Genomic DNA, 20,619 nt, shown 5'->3' on the forward strand with positions numbered 1-20,619 from the left:
TGGGCGCCTGTAGTCCCAGCTATTTGGAAGGCTGAGGCAGGAGAATGGCGTGAACTCGGGAGGCGGAGCTTGCAGTGAGCCTGGAGTGCCTTGCACGCCAGGCTGGGCAACAGAACCAGACTCCGCCTTCAAAAGAAAAAAGAAAAAAAAAAAAAAAGAAAGAAAAGAGAATAACGGAGTCAAGATTGAGGTGTTCTGCTTTTTCCTTTACATGTAGGATTTTTATTCTGTCACTTTACAAGCCTGGGACTTCCCAGCCAGCCACACCCTACTTGGTTCCTCATCGGCCACGCTGGTGTTCCCCAGCTCGCTTGTTGTTATGGCTTGTACCCGTGTTCAGTGGTTCTGGAGCTCTTGCGCCATGCCCAAGAAGAATGAGCATATGATGGACATTGAAGAGTGAAGAGGATAGAATAATTTTATTGAATAATGAAATAGCTTTCAGCTGAGATGTGTGCGGAGTTGGTCCCCCTACCAGAAGGCAGGAATATCCCCTTTGTTGCTGGGTCGGGGTCTTTGGACTCAGAATGGAGAGTGCGCATTGATTGATTTGTAAGTATGCAAAAAAGGTGAAAGTGAAGATAACTCTCAAAGGTGGGCACAACAGTGTAGGAAATCAATTAGGAAAGGGTAGGTATATGAGCAATAGGTGAAGGGTGGGGATTAATCCGAGGAAAGCATGTCAAATGGAGAAATAAGTTCTCAATCGAGTCCAAGGGTTTAACTTGTAGCTTGGCTTTCAGGCTTTAAACTGTCCTTGGCTTGGAGGTGGAGTTTCACGGGGGACCCTTCGCCAGCCGCCTAAGCATTTGGCTGCCTCCTGCCGCTGTCTTTTTCAAATGAGATACAAACTTTAAGTTGATGGAAATGATTCTGTACAGAGAGAAAAATGTTGCTGTAAGCGTGAGAGGTAATTGCAAAGACACTGAATGAAGCAAGTGAAGGAAGGTAGTGGACAAAGGGAGGGAGCTGCCCTTAGGCAGAGCATAAATAATACTTTAAAGGAAATGAATTAACTCCGAATCTTTAATCTTTTTTCAGCAAAAATATCTCACTTTTTAACTCAGCATTTTCAGATCAATATTCTTTTTTTCCTTTAGCAAAGTTAATTCCAACATGGTCCCCTGTTTTGAAACATTTTGGAGAAAACCACCTGCAAGTAGGTCAACAGCTTTCTGACTTCTAAACACGACTGTTTTAACCCTGGTAACACTTTATAATTAGTGAAAAGCACTGACTGTAATCCTAATACCATCCTCATGGTGCTGGGACGGCCAGATGTTCATCTTATATTTCACAGTCATTGTGTAACTGAATCTCTAAAGAATCTAAGTTCCTTTTCCATGGAAAGTAGTTCTTTTTCATGGTGAGCTATAAAATTTCAAGTGGAAACTACATATTTCTTCTCCGAATGCTGTTTAATTTTCCAATAGCAATGCTCAGCTAACGTATTTATTTCAAACCATAACTTTTCTTTTTACTCTAAATATTAAAAAGTATTTTTTCTTACAAAGAAAAGTAAAGGTTGATGATAGTACAGACCTGAGACTGTTCTCAGTTATATTATGTTAATCTGTGTGTGTGTGCGTGTGTGTTGTAATCATGAATAAAACAGAGGGCAGGATTTAACAACCTCTTCCAGTTAGCATGTTAATTTCTCATTTTAAAGAAACCTTTTTTCTGAAATACAATAGTTGACATGAATCCCATAAGTTTCATTACCTTTTTTCTTGCCCTTTTTTGAAAAACAGCTTGCACATCTCCAGCATTGCATAAAATACCCATTTGTAATTATGCTTAACCTTTCCAAAGCCTTTGGGCATAGTCTGCTCATTAATCTTTAACCTGACAAGCCTTGGGGGTTGTAAAATTGGTACCTCTATGTATTAGAGACATAGAGACTAGAGACTAGAGGTACAAAAGGGGTAATTAAGAGGAGGTAAGAAAAGAAATAGAACAAAACTAGAGAGATATGATTATATTATGGTAGATGTCAACAGCAGGGACGATAAGATGCAAATCATTACAGACAGAGTTCAGGAAATAAATGAAGGTATACGTTTTTAGAAAAAAAATTAACTATACCCTGTCATACTCAAGAAAAACTAACTTGCACCAAATTGATTTAAAATAAAGATTTACAAATATAATCATACAAAATATGAATCAGCTCTGCTTTTACATGACATTCCCATATCCATTTTTCCATGTTGGACTAAAGCATCACAAATAACTATTTTAAATAAAACTAATACCATTGCCTGAAAAATTAGTTTGTGATGAAGGAAGTACCATATTTTAACATATTCAGATGATCATTTTTGTATTGGGTGTTGATGAAGAGAACTAACATGAGTAAAATGTAGTTTTCTCCATAATATGTTTTCCTAGGTATACAATTTTTCCTAGACACTTGTGTCAACCATTGAAGATTTGTTATTAAAAAGCTAAGATTCCCATACATTTGTGCAAATATGCATACATATGAAAATATTGTATTTATTAAACAGATTTAAAATTTTATGGTAATTTTTTGTTTTTAGCCAATACTATTCAGAAAAGGGAGAGTCGCTTTATGGTTAAGTCTTCATTAATACTTTATATAATAAGGAAAACATGGGGAAATACCTTTATCCCTTTATACTAAACAAGAAAATAGTATAAACCAACTTTGTGGTCACCACATACTTGAGTTAGTGGTATTTAAAAATCGCAGCTAAGTTACTATAATAAACAGACTGTAAAATCTAGTGAGTACATTAAGTGAGACATTTATTTTTGTTTCATATCACAGTCTGGAGGGCAACCAGGCTCCAGATAGCAAGGCAGCTCTGACAACTTTGGCCAGTTTCTCTAGTGGTTACTATTACCATTTCTCACCCAGTAGTTAGGAATGACACAGGGAATCTTAGGTAAGCTTCTTTAGGAAAATGATCTGGAGCTTCCACCCACTGCTTCTGCTTATATCTCATTGGCTCAAATGGGTAAATCAAACTACAGTAGGAACTGAGGAACATGGTATATATGTGTCCAACTAAAATTTGAGGGATCCCTTTACTAAAAAGAACAAGAGGAAGCTGGATACCAGCAAACTCTTCAATCTTAACATTATATTTATACAGTGTTTTATATTAATCATGTATAATTTGGTAAGATTTTAAAACATAGAAATAATTACATGCATAAAGATAAAACTGATTAAGCATATAAATGCATTTATTTTCAGTCTTTATAAAATATATTTGTGTATGTTTATATATTCTATGTGTGTGGTAATTTAGTATTTAGACTGACAAATAGTTTTAGCTTTTCTGATTTTTAATTTTTATGGATACATACTAGTTGCACATATTTATGGGGTACCTGTGATATTTTGATAAAAGCATATGATGTGTAATGATCAAATCTGGGTAATTGGGATATCTATCCATCACCTTAAACATTTGTCATTTTTTTGTGTTGAGAACATTCCAAAATTTTTTTGTAGCTGTTTTGAAATATACAATATATTATTTTAAATTATAATCACCTTATTGTGCTACTGAATACTAGATCTTATTCCTTCTATCTAATTGCATTGTTATACCCATTAACCAACCCTCTTCATCCTGCCCTCCCCCCTTACCCTTCACTGGCTTCAGTAACCACCGTTCACTGCTTCCTTGAGATCAAATTTTTTGGCTCCCATGTATTAGTGAGAACATGTGATATTTGTATTTTGTGCCTGACTTATTACTTAACATAATTACTTCCATTTCCACACATGTTGTGGCAAATATGATTTTTTATGGCAAAACAGTATTTCATTGTGTATATGTACCACTTTTTTTATCCATTCATCCATTGATGAACACTTGGATTGATTCCATATCTTGGTTATTGTGAACAGTGCTGCAAAAAACATCACAGTGCAGATATCTCTTTGATATACTGATTTCCTCTCTTTCAGATATATACTCAATAGTGGGATTGCTGGATCATATGGTATTTTTTTTTTTTTCATTTTTTGAGAAACCTCCATACTCTTTTCCATAGTGGTTTACTACTTTACATTTCCACCGACAGTGTATGAGCATTCTCCTTTCTACCCATCCTTACCACCATTTGTTATTTTCTGTCTTTTTAATAGACATTTTAACAAAGGTGAGATGATATTTCATTGTAATTTTGATTTGCATTTCCCTGATGATTCGTGACATTAAGCATTTGTTCATATACCCATTGGCCATTTGTATGTCTTCTTTCGAGAAAGATCTATTCAGATCTTTTGCTGGATCATATGGTAAGAGTGTTTAGTTTTGTAAGAAACTTCCAAACTCTCTTCCACAGTGGCTGTACCATTTAGCGTTCTTATTGTTAGGTTGGTGCAGAAGTGATCGTGGTGGCAAAAACCACAATACCAGTGGTTCATTCACTATACCAGTGAATGAATGAATGAATCCTCATCAACATTTGGTGTAGTCAGTGTTCCAAAGTCTGGCTGTTCTAACAGACATGTAGTGGTATCTCATTGCCTTTCCCTGATGACATATATTGTGGGGGATTTTTTTTCATATGCTGAATTTCCATGCTCTTCTTTTGCCATACTCACCAACTATTCCTTAAAGCCTTTTCGTATACATTCTTGCATCCTTTTTCACTGATTTCTTCATTAACTAGAATATAATTTCAGGCTCACTTTATTCATTTATCAATTTCATAAGTGTTTAGGGAAATCTATTATATGCCAGACATTATTTTAAGAGCTTTAAATATAGTAATTAATAAAACACAAAAATCCCTGTCCCATAAACCTATATTTTTGCCATCAACAATAGACATCAAATAGTAAATTTAGCAAATAAGCTATCGAGAAATCGGAAACTCTAGTAATGCCATGGTTTCAAGCACACCATTGTCATGCCATGCCATGCCAGAGTGAAAGAAAAGCTCAGGAAGGCCCCAGCCAGGCAGTTAATAACTCTGGACAGGAAGGGCTACACTTTACTTTCATTCACAGGTTATTGGCAAGGACTCCTCATGTAGTTTCAACCAAACAAGAGAGCCAATGAGAATGTACAATCCTATAAATTGTCTTGCAGTGGGGAGAACTGGAAGACCACAGCAAGGATATAGGATTCCGAAGTTCAGTGATTATTAATTGTGGGGAGTTGGAGAAGGTAGGTCTCATTGGAATGGTGAGAGTTGAGCAACATATTAAAGGAAATAATGAATTTAGCCATGCAGATATTTGGAAGAAGAGTGCTCAAGGCAGAGTGAATAGACAGTACAAATAACCTAAGGCCGGGTTGTGCTGTCCTGTTTGAGGAACATTCACAAAGCCAGTGTGGTTAGAGCAGATTGGGTGAGACAGGAGTTTTGTAGGGATGAGCAGAGTGATGTAATGGGGTCAGAACATGTAAGGCGCTGCAGGCCATGTGGTGAACTTGCCATTTCCCCAAATAAAATGGGGTATTATTTTTGGGTTTTGAGCAGCAGCATGAGACAATATGACTTACCTTTAAAGAAAATTGTTAGCTTTAAGAGACAGGTTCTCACTCTGTCATTCATCCTAATCCTCAAACTCTTGACTTCAAGCATTCCTCCTGCCTCAGCCACCAGAATTGCTGGGATAGCAAGTGCAAGCCATTGTGCCTAGCTTGTTTTTAGAATCGAATTATAAGAAGGAAAAAGTAAAAGAAGGGAACAAGTTTGGAGACTATCTCAACCATCTATGCATTGAAGAAGCTGAATAGTTATTTTCCAAAATTTTCCTCAGTTTTTCTGGATACTCAGATTATATTTCTCAGTGTCCCTTGCAGTTAATGTGACCATGACACAGGAAGAAAAGTAACAAGGTTTTGTATGGTCCATAGATATGCAATTAATCACTTTCTTCTTCAGGTGCCAATTGAATGAAGAGGATGGCAAGTTAGAACTGCTAGATACAAGGAACGTGGATTTCTATTTATTGATTTTTGTTTTTTTCTTTTGAGATGGAGTCTCACTCTGTCACCAGGCTGGAGTGCAGTACCATGATCCTGGCTCACTGCAACCTCCGCCTCCCAGGTTCAAGTGATTCTTCTACCTCAGCTTCCCTCACCCCTCCCCACCCTTGGAGTAGCTGGGACTGCAGACGCGTGGGCTAATTTTTGCATTTTTAGTAGAGACAGGGTTTCACCATGTTGCCCAGGATGCTCTCGATCTCTTGACCTCGTGAACTGCCCACCTTGGTCTCCCAAAGTGCTAGGATTACAGGTGTGAGCCACCACACCTGGCCGTGGATTCCTTGATGACTGTGTGGAGCTGATAATTTCACATCCTCAAACTTGCCCTACTACCTATTAAAATTAAGATGAGTAAGAAAAAAAAATGAGTAGAAAACAAACATTGAATTTATCAACTCAGATTTGGGCTTTATCCATTATAGTAGTATTACTCTAATGCATTGAAGTAGAGTTCTGCTAAATACATGGAATTCATTTAGCAATTAGGAGACAGGTGGCAAAGTGACTGATATCAGAGACTGAGAAGCTTATGGGTCATGTTATGCAGTTACATATTATTTGGTAAAACTCTCATGAGATACTTGCAAGGTAAACTAAATACCTCCAAGTCTGCAGTCCTGGAAATGATTAGATGGAAATGATTAGAAATAATTAGAAAAAGCCAAAGTGTTAGGTTATGTTGGCTGTGATTGGCTCCTTTTAGCCAGTGCACTTAAAGAGATAAGCACAAGCAAGAATTGGGTGGTTTCAGAAAGAAATAGGGGTGAGAGTACTCAGGGGATTTCAGATATCAAAGGCCTGACAAGGGTGGCAAAGCTGCTGCTCTGAAGTTGAAAGAGTGACAGATAAGATTAGAAGCAGTTTTGAGAGACAAACACCCACTAGATTTCTCAGTTGAACCAAGATCCAACTTTGCAGCAAAGATCAGATAAAAGATATTATCCCATCAACGCCAACTGTTCCAGATGATTTCAAGGTCTCTAACATTGAGTTGAGAAAACAGAAGGCATGATGGGGAGGGGAGTGGTTAAGAACAGCGAAATAAAATAGATTTTAGAACTATGTCTGGCAAAGAACTTTGGGTGGTTGCTAGTATATGGAACTGATAGGAATTAAATAGATAAGAATGTGGGCTTTTTTGTTTATTTTTATTTCTTTTTAGAGACAGAGTCGCACTCTGTTGCCCCAGCTGGAGTGCAGTAGTGTGATCCAGGCTTACTGCAGCCTCAACCTACTGGGCTCAAGTGATCCTTCTGCCTCAGTCTCCTGAGTAGCTGGGACTTACAGGTGTGTGCTACCATGCCTGACTAAGAAAAAATTGTAGAGATGGGGTCTCATACTATGTTGTCCAAGCTGGTCTCAATCAAACTCCTGGCCTTAGGAAATCTTCCCACTTCTGCCTCCCAAAGTGCTGAGATTGTAGGCATGAGCATCTATGCCTAGCATGGTTTGTTTTTTGAGGTACCATGTTGCTAAAGAAACTATAAACCTGGACTAAAAGTGTCTTGAAACTCTTTGAATTTTTTTAAATGACATCTAAACTTGCCCAGAAAGGATATATTAAATTATCTATTTATATTCACTTTTCATACAAACATATGAAACAAACTTTAACACTATGTAATATGTTAATTAACCCTAGTATCCTCAAAAGTTCTTAGACAAACAGCCAACTGTCCCACATAGTACCTGAAGGATCTTGTTGGAAGTGGAGGTTTTAAAATGAAGAGTGATTGACATCATTACACTTACTCTTTCATTGATTTTCATCTCATTGTATTGCTACCCATTGAAATTTACATGTGACCATTTGAGTGGATTTAAAAATTATATCATTTTAATAAATTCATCTTACGAAATGAGCAAGTGGAAAAAAAATGTTCCTGCAAAGAAAATTTCCAATTGAAATATTAATCATACAAGTATAAGAAATCAATGAGAAAATGGCAGAAATACAAAGAATTCATACTAAAACTAAAGGAAGTCATATTTCAAAATAAATGAAATAATTTTGTCAGAGCTGATAGGTGGCCTAAATTTTGAAATTTAAATTTTTAATTTAAAAAAATTTAAAAAAAGATTAAGAATGCTTTTGAAGACATAAATTTATATGCACTATTGTATGACCCTTGCCTAATGTGCATATTAAACATTGAGATATTAGCTATAGTAGTATGTGTATATAATTATGAATGTATATATTATTTACAATGAAGAAAGAACAAATATTTTGGAAATTACAACTCTAAATAGCATGTAGAATGTCCATTTTGATTGTTCTGATGTTTTTGTTCAACTCATGAAACCACCAGTTAATATTTATTAGTGAAGATTTCATAGAAATATACCCAAAATCAATGATCTCATAACCACCAAATAAAAATTTCCTTTTGGCCAAGTCATAAAGTTTCCTGCAAATACTCCCTAAGTTAATGCAATATCAAAAGTACTCCCAAAATACATATTGGCTGAAATGTAATAAAGCTGATTTCTTGTTTATGTGTTTGTCCTGGGCAGGAGGCTGCATCTTTTCCATACATTCATTCAGGACTCACCACTGAAGGAAGTTCTGTCTTGTTCAACAGTGTGCTAAGGTTGCTTCTACAGTCCTTCCTATGGAAACTTGGAAGGAGAAAGTGCCTCATTAGTGGATGTAGAAAAACTGTAGACCTTGAAGTGGCACATATGTCCACTCACATCCCATTGATATGAATGCAACTTATGTGATTACACACTATTGCAAAGGAATTAAGGAATATAGCCCAGGTGAGAGCCGAGGAATAAAAGGAAATGAGTTCTGGTTAATAGTTGGCACCTTCATCATAACATTTATTTTTGGCTTGTATAGATGAATATAATAAAAGTTAATCACTGAGTATAGGAAGCTGAACCTGATCAGAAGGAGGAGCTGCTGTGTAGATCAGGTATTTCATGTGATGGACTGTATCCTTCATTCAAGCAGAAAGAGATGGTTTGAAACTCAGATCTCAAATATGTAACTTGCCTATACCAAGTCCATTGAAAAAAATCCAGAAGAACCGAGGTATTCAAATATATAAATCTATAGCTTTTGCTTTCATTTATCCTCAGAGATAAGCTTGCTACCTTCCAGTGGGGCATAAAGGGAAAGAACTTATCTTGTAGTTCCATCCACATCACTAAATTTGAATTATCTTGCAGTGTAGAGAAACTGTTTTGCATTTCTCTAACACTATCTATACAGGATCCATGTCTTAAAACAATCTCTCAGAGTTAATGGGACCAGGTAAAGAACGTTTAACACCTTGCAGTCAACAAAGGTGTTTCATACACACTGAAGATCTTTTGAATAACTTGCTTTCTTAGAAAACAGCAAGAGATAAAAAAAAATTCCATTGAGTAATGCATATTACAACTTGCTGTTTCTCAAAGTTGATAACTATAGATGCAATTTGAATTAAATGTTTTAAAATGGTAGCATCATTGACTGTGACAAATAAAGATTTTGCTAAGTTATAGCTTTGAAGAAGCACAATGGGGAATGTGAACGTATTCAAATCAACATTCAATTTTTCTATCACTTTGAACACCTAGTAACTGGTGTCTAAAAATGCTAACAAATTTGAAACATCAAGGTCAAAACTGCATGACCTTTCTTGTACTTTTCTATTATAAAATGACCCCATCTACTATGAGAGAAAAAAAAAATTCTCATTAAGAAAAAAGGAACTCAGGAAATAAAACACACCTTGAGATAGTCTTAGTTATTAACTACCAGAGAGATATCTCCAATCACGAGTGTATATAAAAATTCCAGTGTCATATTTTTTATTTCCTTGTAACTAACAGCTTCAGCCTCTTAACACTTTATGTAAATGTTGGTTTATCAGGAGACATGTAAATGCACATATATAGACATATATAAATAAGGACCTTCTAAATTATTCAGTGTTTCAGATTTTAAAAGTCACTTGAAAATATAATAAGCATTTGTGATGTAACTAAGAAATTTTAAAACTTCATAACTTAACCACTAAATATAAATAAAACTATTCCTGTGAAGAGATCTAAAAGAAACAATACTCCAAAGAAATTTCATTTAGGATTTATTTTCCTAGTTTACCTGTATTTCCTATCCTCATTTTGAATAATAATATGTTAAAGTTTACATTTTCTATAAGTGCCAGCATTCCTTTGTTAGTGAATTGTAATGTTTTGTTGGATTATGGACAGAACAACTTGCCTTTGGTCAGTCAGGATGTTTTATTGTTTATGACATAGATGATCTGTGATGAGTACTAGTTTATCCTCTAGCTCTATGATTCAGAGCAAATAATTCACCTTCATTATCTTTATTTCCATATGTATAACTTAGAATAACAATAGCAAATTTAATTTAGAGTAATATTGCCAATGTTGAACAATATATTAGTTTGCTAGGGCTCCCATAACGAAATACCATAGACTGGGTGACTTAAACAGAAATATGTTTTTTCCACAGTTTCAGTGCCTAGAAGTCCATGATCAAGGTGCTGGCTGGTTGATTTCTCCTGAGGCCTCTTTTCTTGGCTTGCAGATGGCCACCTTCTTGCTGTGGCTTTACATGGTCTTTCCCACGTTGTATATCCCTGGAATCTCTCTCTTCTTATGACACCAGTCCTGTTGAATTAGAGCTGTGCCCTTATGGCTTTTTTTAACCTCAATTGCCCTTTTAAAGACTGTATCTTCAAATGCACATTACAGATTAAGGAGTCAACACTGAAGTTCAGTAGAACACAATTTAATCCATAATGGACAATTTAATAGCTTATAACTTTTTTTGTGAATTATAAAGCAAATTAATTTGTTAGTTTTGTTTTGATGTAATGCAGCTAGGTTGTTCCAATGTTGTCAATCAAATTCAACTAATTCTAAAACAGTTATTTATCCACAGCAGCATGTGGATTGAAATGGGTGGTAATAACCAAAACCACATACACTATCTAGTGATCCTTGTTTCTGGCAGTCATTCTCATTTGGCAACATTTTTAATGAGATATGTCTATGTCAGTAGTCAGGAAACAAACATTTATTTGGATACACCCTGAGAGGCAAGAGGTAGCTTCCTAAATGAAATGGAGGCTTTTCTGTACAATATTTAAAACCAGAAATGCTTGCGTTTAGCCCTGAAGCCAAACACATGTTTGCTTAGTAAGTGTGAGAAATCCTACTAACCATGCCCAGAGAACAGCCTGTATGCACAATAAACTTATAAATTTTTATTTATTTTTATTATGGCCTCTTAGATGGTCTTGTAGAAAAGGTTAAAAATTAGTTTTGTCTTAAAGACAAAATTCAAACTCAGTTAAGTTGGGTTTATGAAAGCACTAACAGTATTCTTGCTTGTTATAATCTGCCTTATATGGAAGACAGACAACAATTTTTAGCTTGCTTTTCACTACATTCAGCCTAGCAGCTTGTACAATTAAGCATATGAGAAGTGTCTAGAATGATGAAGGCGATAATGATCTGTCATGATTATATATTGCCACTGACCTATGAGACTCTCTTAAAAAGGCCTTTGTGAATATCCATTAATTCCATATGACTCAGAAAATTTTGTCTCCTTCACTCCATTGGGTATATTGTTTTCATTAAAAGTCACATATGCTTATTGTTCTGTTTATAGTTAACCATTTTTTATTTCATTGCTTTGTGACATCACAAATATAATATCTGCTTTCATTTATGAAAATTGAATGTTCATCCCACTGGGACATCACTATCAAACTCTGTATGCCTCATATTTTTCATAAAATGTGCATAGTCACTGTGGATAATATAAAGTACACACATGCTGTCTTTTAAGATCTTAAAACTTCTCAAAATTAAGGACAATATACCAACAAATTCAACTGAAGATGGGGCTGAATGTTAGACAATGAAAATTTTGATATGTGAAGGGATGCTTATTGATCAAATCTTTCTATCTTTATTTTCAATTGTACTGTACAACTGAGAAATATACTTTTTCTTCATAGTACTTTTCACAAATGTAGTTAGTCATATTATGTATTTAGAAGCTTTCTTCTGCACTAAATTACATGGTCCAAAATGGGAAGAATTTGTCTTGTTCATTTTTTTATCCATAGCACTTGCCATAGTGTCTGACCCATATTAGGTGCTCAGTAACTATTTACCGAATAAATGAATTATTAGATGAACTACGGAACACAGATTCCATGATTCATATTTAAAATATAATTCTAACTTCTTAGTCTAGTCCAGTGGTTCTCAGTTGAGGGTGATTTTGTTCCTCAAGGCAAATTTGGCGATACATGGAGACAGTTTTAGTTGTCAAAACTAGGGGCATGTGCTGCTTGCATATAGTGGTTAGAAATTCTGCTAAGCACCCTGCAGTGCCCAGGGTCAGCCACCCACAACAAAGACTTTCTGACCCAATAGCCAAGATTAAGAAACCCCTAATACCCCAAATTGGTCAGGCCATTCCTCCAACCATATCCCTAGCCTATTTCCCTTTCATTTACTCAACTCTGGCTATCTTAGACCTCTGCTGGCTGCTTGCTTACACCAAGACTTTAAAGACTTTCCACTTGGTGTTCTTCTTGGACATTTTTTTCCTCATCCTTTATGTGGCTAATTACTCATTTTGGGGGTTTCAGTTTAAATCTATCAACCATGATGTTAATTTCCATCCTGAATTCACATGTTTATTTCCTATAATATTAAAATCTATAATTGTATGTGTATATATACGTATAATTTTTGCATGTTCTATCAGACTATATTCATGAGGATCAGGAGTCTGCTTAGCCTAACTGTAGCAAATAAGTGCTCAAAAATTTAAGAAACTGAAAAAAAAATCAGTGTTGTTGGATATAGTGATTTGTATATGAGAGTCTTTTGCAAGGTGATGAGAGATAAATAGGTAGGGCTCTTTAGATCATAGTATATTACTTGGAATTTATCCTAAGTGCAGTAAGAAAATAAATTATTTCCAAAAGAGAAGTAACCAGATTTGATTTTTTTTTTTAAGATCATTCTGGCAACTATGGAGAAATTGAATTAGAATGAGAAAACTTAGAAGCAGGATAACTAGTGTAGAAGCTGCAACAGTAGTCTATATGGTGATGGTGGCTTGGATCAATGCTAAAAGTGAATAAAGCAAGAAGTGGATGAATTCCAGATATATTTGGAAGTAAAAACAGGAATATACCAATGAATTAGATGTGGATGATGAAAGAAATAGAATTATCAAGATTTTAATGTAAGAAAATGGTAGGAATCGATTCTGTGCCCTAACTTGGAGGACTAAAGTAGAAAGAGGTTTTAAACAATAATCAATAGTATAATCTTGGCCATATTATGTTTGAGATGCTTTTATAACAATGAAGAATATCTGAATATTGGATACCTGAAGTCTAAAAACAAAAGTATTTGGAAATATAAATTTGGACTTTATCAGCATATAAATATATGCTATTCAAAACTTACACCTACATTAGATTCTTTACAGAGTCAGTACGGCTACAGAAATGTCCTGAACCAGCATTGAAACCTGTGACACAACATTTAGAAGAGTAGAATAAGAGCTGCAAATATAAAAGCCTGAAAGAGTGGCCAGTTAAGAGAAAAGGAATTCATGGAAATCCACAAAGGAGAATATTTCCAGGACACAGTAGCTACCTGGGTTGAATGCACTCTAAGGTGGAGTAAGATGAGCCTAAAGCAGGATCCTTCATATTGCAAAAACTGGTATGGTTTAATATTCATGGAATTATGCTAACAAATGGTGGTAAAGGCCAAATGGAAGTAGTTTAATAGTGTAAGTGGTTAATCATAGTTATTTGAGTGAAAATAGACTTTCTAAATATCTCTTTTGAGAATTTTGATGTAGGGCAGTAGTCGAGAGGAATGTGATGTCCAGTGAGGGTTTCATGGACGATTCAAGAAAATGTTTGAATGCTGATGGAAACATATCATGGAGGAAGGAAACTTAAAGTGCAAGAGAGAAGGAAGGTAGCAGAATATTCTCGTTATAAATATTTTGTCTCTCAATTGCAAACCCAGTCTTCTCTGTTCTGCTCTGTGATGGGGGATAAGCACATTGAAAACTATACTTCTCATTGGCCTGCTGGTTTCCTGCCAGGTTCTACAAGGTGAAGGCTCCAGAGGGAGCCTAGAAGTAGAAAATAAATAAGAAATTTTCTTATTTGTGTTTGCTTGTTATTTCCTTCAATGTTATTCCAGCATCCCCAGGTTCCAATTTCTAGCTTCTTGCCGTACCCTGAGAACCAGCCCCACTGCATCCCTCAGAGGTAGAAACTTTTCCTGGAGCTCAACAGCTGGGAAGTGTTCCCTCCTTGGTGAGCCAGTTTTCAGCTTCCCAAGGCTTTTCTTCCAGGTTCTAATAACATCAACCTCTTTCTTTTGTTCTTCAACTCTAGAGATGTTGCCTCCTATCATCTTTACCTGTGTATTTATTTTTGGCTCCTCAGTCCCTCCAATAGCTATGTAACTGATTCACTAAAATTCTCTCTGTTGGAGTAGAGTACTTTTGAATTTTCCACAGGACAGGTTCTGTTTAGGAATATGGATTTTGTCACAATTTGGTCAGGTGAGAAAACGGCTATAGCTGCAGGATGGCATACATGCAGCAAGGTCATCAGCTAAAAGTGAGAGAGGGAGATAGAGGAGGGGCATTCAGAAATTTGAAAGGGGAGAAGGCTCAGGTTGAAAGACATTTGGGAAAACTCTAGAAGACTGCCAACCAGTAGTCAGTACCTGTAGGCTTGGAACAAAAGTGGTTTTTTTTTGTTTTGTTGTTTGTTTTCGTGTTGTTTGTTTTGTTTTAAAGAAACTAATCCACTTTTTGAGACTGTTTTCTTTAGGCTGTTCCTCAGTCCACAGAATGTTGGGGTCAAGCCATGAAGGGCCAGGCCGTGAAAAACTATACTAAGGAATTTTAAATATATACTGGAAGCCCTAAGCCAGCCACAAGATGCACACATGACCTTTCCCAAATTTTGCTCATAGTTCATTGCACTATATCCTAATGGGCTTTTAGAACACAGTACAGTAAGTCTTTACTTAATGCCATCAATACGTTCTTGGAAACTGAAACTTTAAGGGGAGCAATATGCTGCAGGTCCTTGAATAATTGTTTAGTTTACTGTTGTTTGGTTACAATGGGAATAAGAAAAAAAAACTGATTCCATTATACGCTAGTTTGCTTAAAGTCACTATTTCACAGAACCAATTAATGATGTTAAGTGAGGTCTTACTCTGTATCAGGCATCCACAAACAAAATCAATCTTCATTGGCATATGTATTAGCCAGGTCATGCTGCAATAGCAAAATCCCATAGGTTGGATGACTTAAACAGAAACTTATTTTCTCACAGTCTGGAGGCTAAGATACCAGGGGATTTTATTTCTGGTGAAGGCTCTCTTCCTGACTTGCAGACAGCTGCCTTCTCATTGTGTCCTCATATGACCTTTCCTTGGTGCTTCTGTGTAGGGTTGGGGTGGGGGAAGGGGAAGAGAGATTGAGCTTTCTGATATCTCTTGTAAGGACACTGATCCTGTAGAATCAGGGCCCTGCCCTTATTATCTCATTTAACTTTAATTATTTCCTTAGTGGCTCTATCCCCAAGAATAGAAACACTAGGGTTTAAGATTTCAACATGTGAATTTAGGGGTGACACATTCAGTCCGTAACATGTAAGTTGGAACTTATTTACCATTTCTTAAATAGGCAATTTTAAACTGAGAGGTGACTTATTTTTAGAAAGGTATCATTTAATATAGTATGGAACATGAATTAGATGAAAGGTTAAAATAGAAACAGAAGCTACTTAGAAGGCAATAGTCAATAGCAAAAATTATGAAGTTCTGAATTAAGGTATCCTAAAGAAAAAAATCACATTGATTTTCCCAAACTTTGATTATTATTATTATTATTTGTTTAGACAGGGTCTCACGTTGTCATCCAGGCTGGAGTGCAGTGGTATAATCATGGCTCACTGCAGCCTTGACCTCCAAGGCTCAAGCAATTCTCCTGACTGAGCCTCCCAAAGTGTTGGGATTACAGATGTGAGCCACCACACCCAGCCAATTAATTTTTTTTTTTTTTTTTTTTTTTGAGATGGAGTCTTGCTCTGTCACCCGCGCTGGAGTGCACTGGTGTGATCTCGGTTCACTGCAAGTTCCACCTCCCGGGTTCACACCATTCTCCTGCCTCAGCCTCCCGAGTAGCTGGGACTACAGATACCCGCCACCATGCCCAGCTGATATTTTGTATTTTTAGTAGAAACGGGATTTCACCGTGTTAGCCAGGATGGTCTCCATCTTCTGACCTCGTAGTCTGCCCAGCTCGGCCTCCCAAAGTGCTGGGATTACAGGCGTGAGTCACCACGCTCGGCTGCCAATTCACTTTATAATTCATCACTGACTATACTTAGGAAGAAATAAACCATAAAGTAACATGTCTGGTTTGTACTTGTATTTGTTTAATTTTTTTTTAGAAACAGGATCCCGTTTTGTTGCTCAGGAACTCCTGGCCTCAAGTTATCCTCTCGCCTCAGCCTCAGGAGTAGCTGAGACTAAAGATGCCACCATAACCAGCAGTAAGTCCAGTTTTTGAAGTGGCGTCCTTGCAGAAAGAAATAAATGAAGAGTTAGTCCTATTCTAGTGGATAGGAATAGAAATTGAATTTCTGTGAAAGTTTAGAGGAGTAATATGTAGCATTTCCCTGACTTTTTGGACAAGGGAATCTTTTATTTTTGTCCATGTCATAAAACTAGTATTTCATGGAACCACACTGAAAAATGTTGGTTTAGAGGAAGTCTGACATTATTGGTCTTGATGTATAAATTTTACTCAAGCCCAGGGATGAACAGTCTTCAGGAAATAAAATCTTATTAATAATATATATATGGCACAGAAATGGCAACCAAATTCCTGTTTATTGGCAGTAGGAACTCAGTCACACATGCTAAAATGTAGCATTTCAGGGCAGTCATTCTCTGCGGTGCATGTGGCTTGAAGTTACATATGCTATAAAAGAATCCCATTTATGGGAACCACTGTCACAGGGGCCATGTAAATTGCTTATCATAGAAATTTATAGTTTTGAGCACTATGTAAATGCCTGGCATTTCTCTAATTGTGTTGTATCTGCTTAATTCTCCCCCAAAATTCTATGAGGTAGTCATTAGTATTAGGCCCATTTTACAGATCTGGAAAGTCATGAGAAGGTAAGTAACTTATAAAAATCACACAGGTAGTAAGGAGTGGAGCCAGGTTATGAGTACAGATAATTGTCTTCAGAGGCAACACTTAACTTCTGTACTAGACTGATTTTTAGTATTCATCCCATTCTCTTGGAACCAAAGAAACATTAAGCTGCAAATCTGCATAGAGATGAGGGAATTGGACTAAGGTAGGTTGAATGTATCATGTGTTTAATAGCCTCTGAACACCTTGGCTTCTTTCCCTGGAAAGCAAGCGTATGGGAACAGCCCCTTCCCTCCCTCTGATATTGTTACACAATTCCTTAGAAATATATGCCCCTGGCTAAATAAAATGAAACCTTTAGATATATTGATAAATGCAAACACATTTTGGTTTAGTGAGAATCACTTAATCTTATCGTAATTTCCAGATTTGTATCTTAAAGATTAATGCTCAGAAGTTCAGTATTTCTCTCTATTCAATATTTTTGATATCCTACCATTGAAAAACTTAAGTACTTGATATAGAACTCCTATCTTTTCAGGTATGCTCAAATTCTATTACTGTGACAAATTATCTTGTCATTACCCCGACCCATTTAGGTTTATTCTTTTCTTTAACAACTCTGTCTTTATAGTAAATTCCACATATTTATCATATAGTTTGGTCTTCTATTAGAAAACGTCTTAAAAACTGATATCCTTTGACAATTCTGTGAAATCTCCTAAGTCACCTACATAATTAACACGAGTTTATAGAGTAATCCACCTTGGAGATTGCTCGTTAATAGCTTGAAAAGGCTCTATTTTTTTAAAAAAAGTTATTTTTTATGCTACTATTATACATATCTTGATTTGAGTCAGAAATTTTAATAATTCATTTTATATTTGTTTATTCTTATATTTGCATATATTCACTGAATATTTACCTAGATATCATTCCTTAAAGATTATGTAAATTTCGATAAATACATTAATTTATATTCGAATCAGAAGTAAGCATATTTTAATTTCGTATACCTAGGGAAGTGAGTTTTACAATTCTGAAGAAGTATCATTTGCAAGTGTCTGGGGAAAAAATGATCAGGTTAGTGTAGATGGAATTTGCTGTTTTAAATTCAGTAATTCCATAGAGATATAGAGAAGGCAAATATATGGTTTATATTGAAATCACATTAGATTTAGATAGTGTTGGTTTCTACAGTTTCTCCAGGCTGGAGGATAACCTCTACATATTGATGTTATCAAACTCTTCAGTGCTGTTCTTGTCAGGGGCTGATTTGTTACTTTGAAATTCATCTGGAATTCCCGCAACCAATCTTCTCTCTATCCCCACTCCAGGTGCTTTTGTGTTTCAATGTGACATTTTCCTATCCAAATAGATCAGTTGTTTATAAAGGAAAAATTACCTGTGTCTGATATTTCTAGTTGAGTTGATAGATATTTTATTGCCACATACCCTCTGTATCTTTAAAATGCAGTCATCACTTTAATTTCTGAGAGGAAGGGAAAGTCATAGTGCTTCTTTGTCGTAACGTATGTGTACCTGATTTTTATTAGGAAATATATTTGTAATTTTTTTTACAAGTCCCAGCATCACAATTTCTGAAGTGAAAGTATGCATAAAGTTTCCTTAAACAGAACTTACAAATGCATATTTATACTTGTTATTCTGACGATATAAATGTGAAAGACAACACATATGTGCTCATGCATGTATTTACACACACAAGGAAGTTCATACATATACAGATCACTTATCAGCTCGTTTATGTTATTTAAAACAAAATCCTAGCTGTTTTAATAAATTGCCAAGAAAAGAGCAAATATAAATCATTTTCATTTTTGTTGTTATCCTAGGACTTAATAGAAATGGCAAGACTTCCTGCCCCACACTTCTCTGCTTTGTCCTCTTTCCTTTCACTTGTCCCTTTGTTAATTAATGGGCAAAGTTACCAAGTCTACAGGGCTTGTAGCTAATCAGGGAATTTCATTTATTGGTTTAGGTAAAAGCTTTCAGAATGTTAATGCATCACCTGAGGTGAGCCTGGAAGCATACTCTTGGCAGAAAATACTTCCAAAGAGAAGAGTCTGGAAAGAACACTTAGCTGAAACTTGGAATTTACCTCTCCAGGCAGCTCATATCCTCTCGTCTTTCCCTAGTAAATTATTCATTCATTTTATATACTTATATTTGGTAAAATGAATAATGATACAAAGGCCTGAATTTTAAAAATTTTATTTACATCTGGATGCTCAAACACTTAATGTCCTCTCCTTTAGTTTTCCTCTTCATCCTCCCAAAACCAATTATATATCTTTTTATATGTTTTATTCTCCCTTTTGATGCTTTCATTTGGCAACATATTACGTTCCAGACAGAAGTTTCAAATGCCCTTTTCACTGGAAGACCTTTACCTTGGCAGATGTCTCCCTAACCTAAATATTTGCTCATGATCTCTCCAATGTTCAAACAATGGTGGGCAAAGTAAAATACTTTTCTCAGCAGCAATATTAATATTTCTTTCTTTTGGCCATTTTGTTGAAGTTTATTGTAGCACCCATTTAGTAAGGCACCAAAGGCATGGTAGATTATAAATCCAGTTTGTGGCAGGCCTCATTTCACGTTTGCTTTAACTCCTCCTCTTTTCTCCCAAGGAAGAATGCTTAATATGAGCCCACAAATACTGTCACTCATTCAGTTAGCAGTTTGTTTTAAAACTGCAGATTTTACTTTTCAGATTTTATGTGAGTTATGCCAGGGGCAGAAAAGCACCAGGGAAAAGCACTGCAGGGCCTGGTATATGGAGCTTACAGGATTCTGACACCTCTTTGGTTTTGCAACTCTTTTCTAAAAGCATTGAGTTTTTTATACCATGCTGCACCTGTTGGTAATTCCCCCCATCCGGTTTTCTTCCCATTAGGTTTACTGTTCAGATTTGCAGGTAAAACACCATGATACTGAGGCTCTTGCAGGTAGCCGAAAACACATCAAGCAGCACCCACCCACTGACCCCTTTGGTTTTAGCTTTTGAAGCAGTTTTGACTTCGGAAAGTTCAAGTCTCTATTCCACAGTTTTTTGCTATTTTGCAATTCAAGTACATAACCAAACTTTCACTCCAAGGACACACAGGCAGCGTGTTGCTTGTGGATTTCAGGGGCAGCTGGCCTTTTAATTTCAGGAAGGTACTTCAGGTTTTGGAAAAGAAGAGTGATTTGGCTCTAGAGTAACTGCACAGATACAAGCTGCATCTCTCTCAGGGGGCTTGCCCCACAGAGAGCCACAGTTAAAGTAGTAAGCATGAAATTTTGAGATTGAGCTAAGTATTTCTACAACTGTTTCCTGAAGAGACAGAAAGGAGGGGAAAAGAGCAAGCAGAGTTTAGAGGTTGTTGGTGAAATAATTCCTAGAAACTT

The sequence above is a fragment of the Rhinopithecus bieti genome, unplaced genomic scaffold (genome assembly GCF_001698545.2).
Source record: "Rhinopithecus bieti isolate Rb0 unplaced genomic scaffold, ASM169854v2 scaffold_41709, whole genome shotgun sequence".
Classification (NCBI taxonomy): Eukaryota; Metazoa; Chordata; class Mammalia; order Primates; family Cercopithecidae; genus Rhinopithecus; species Rhinopithecus bieti.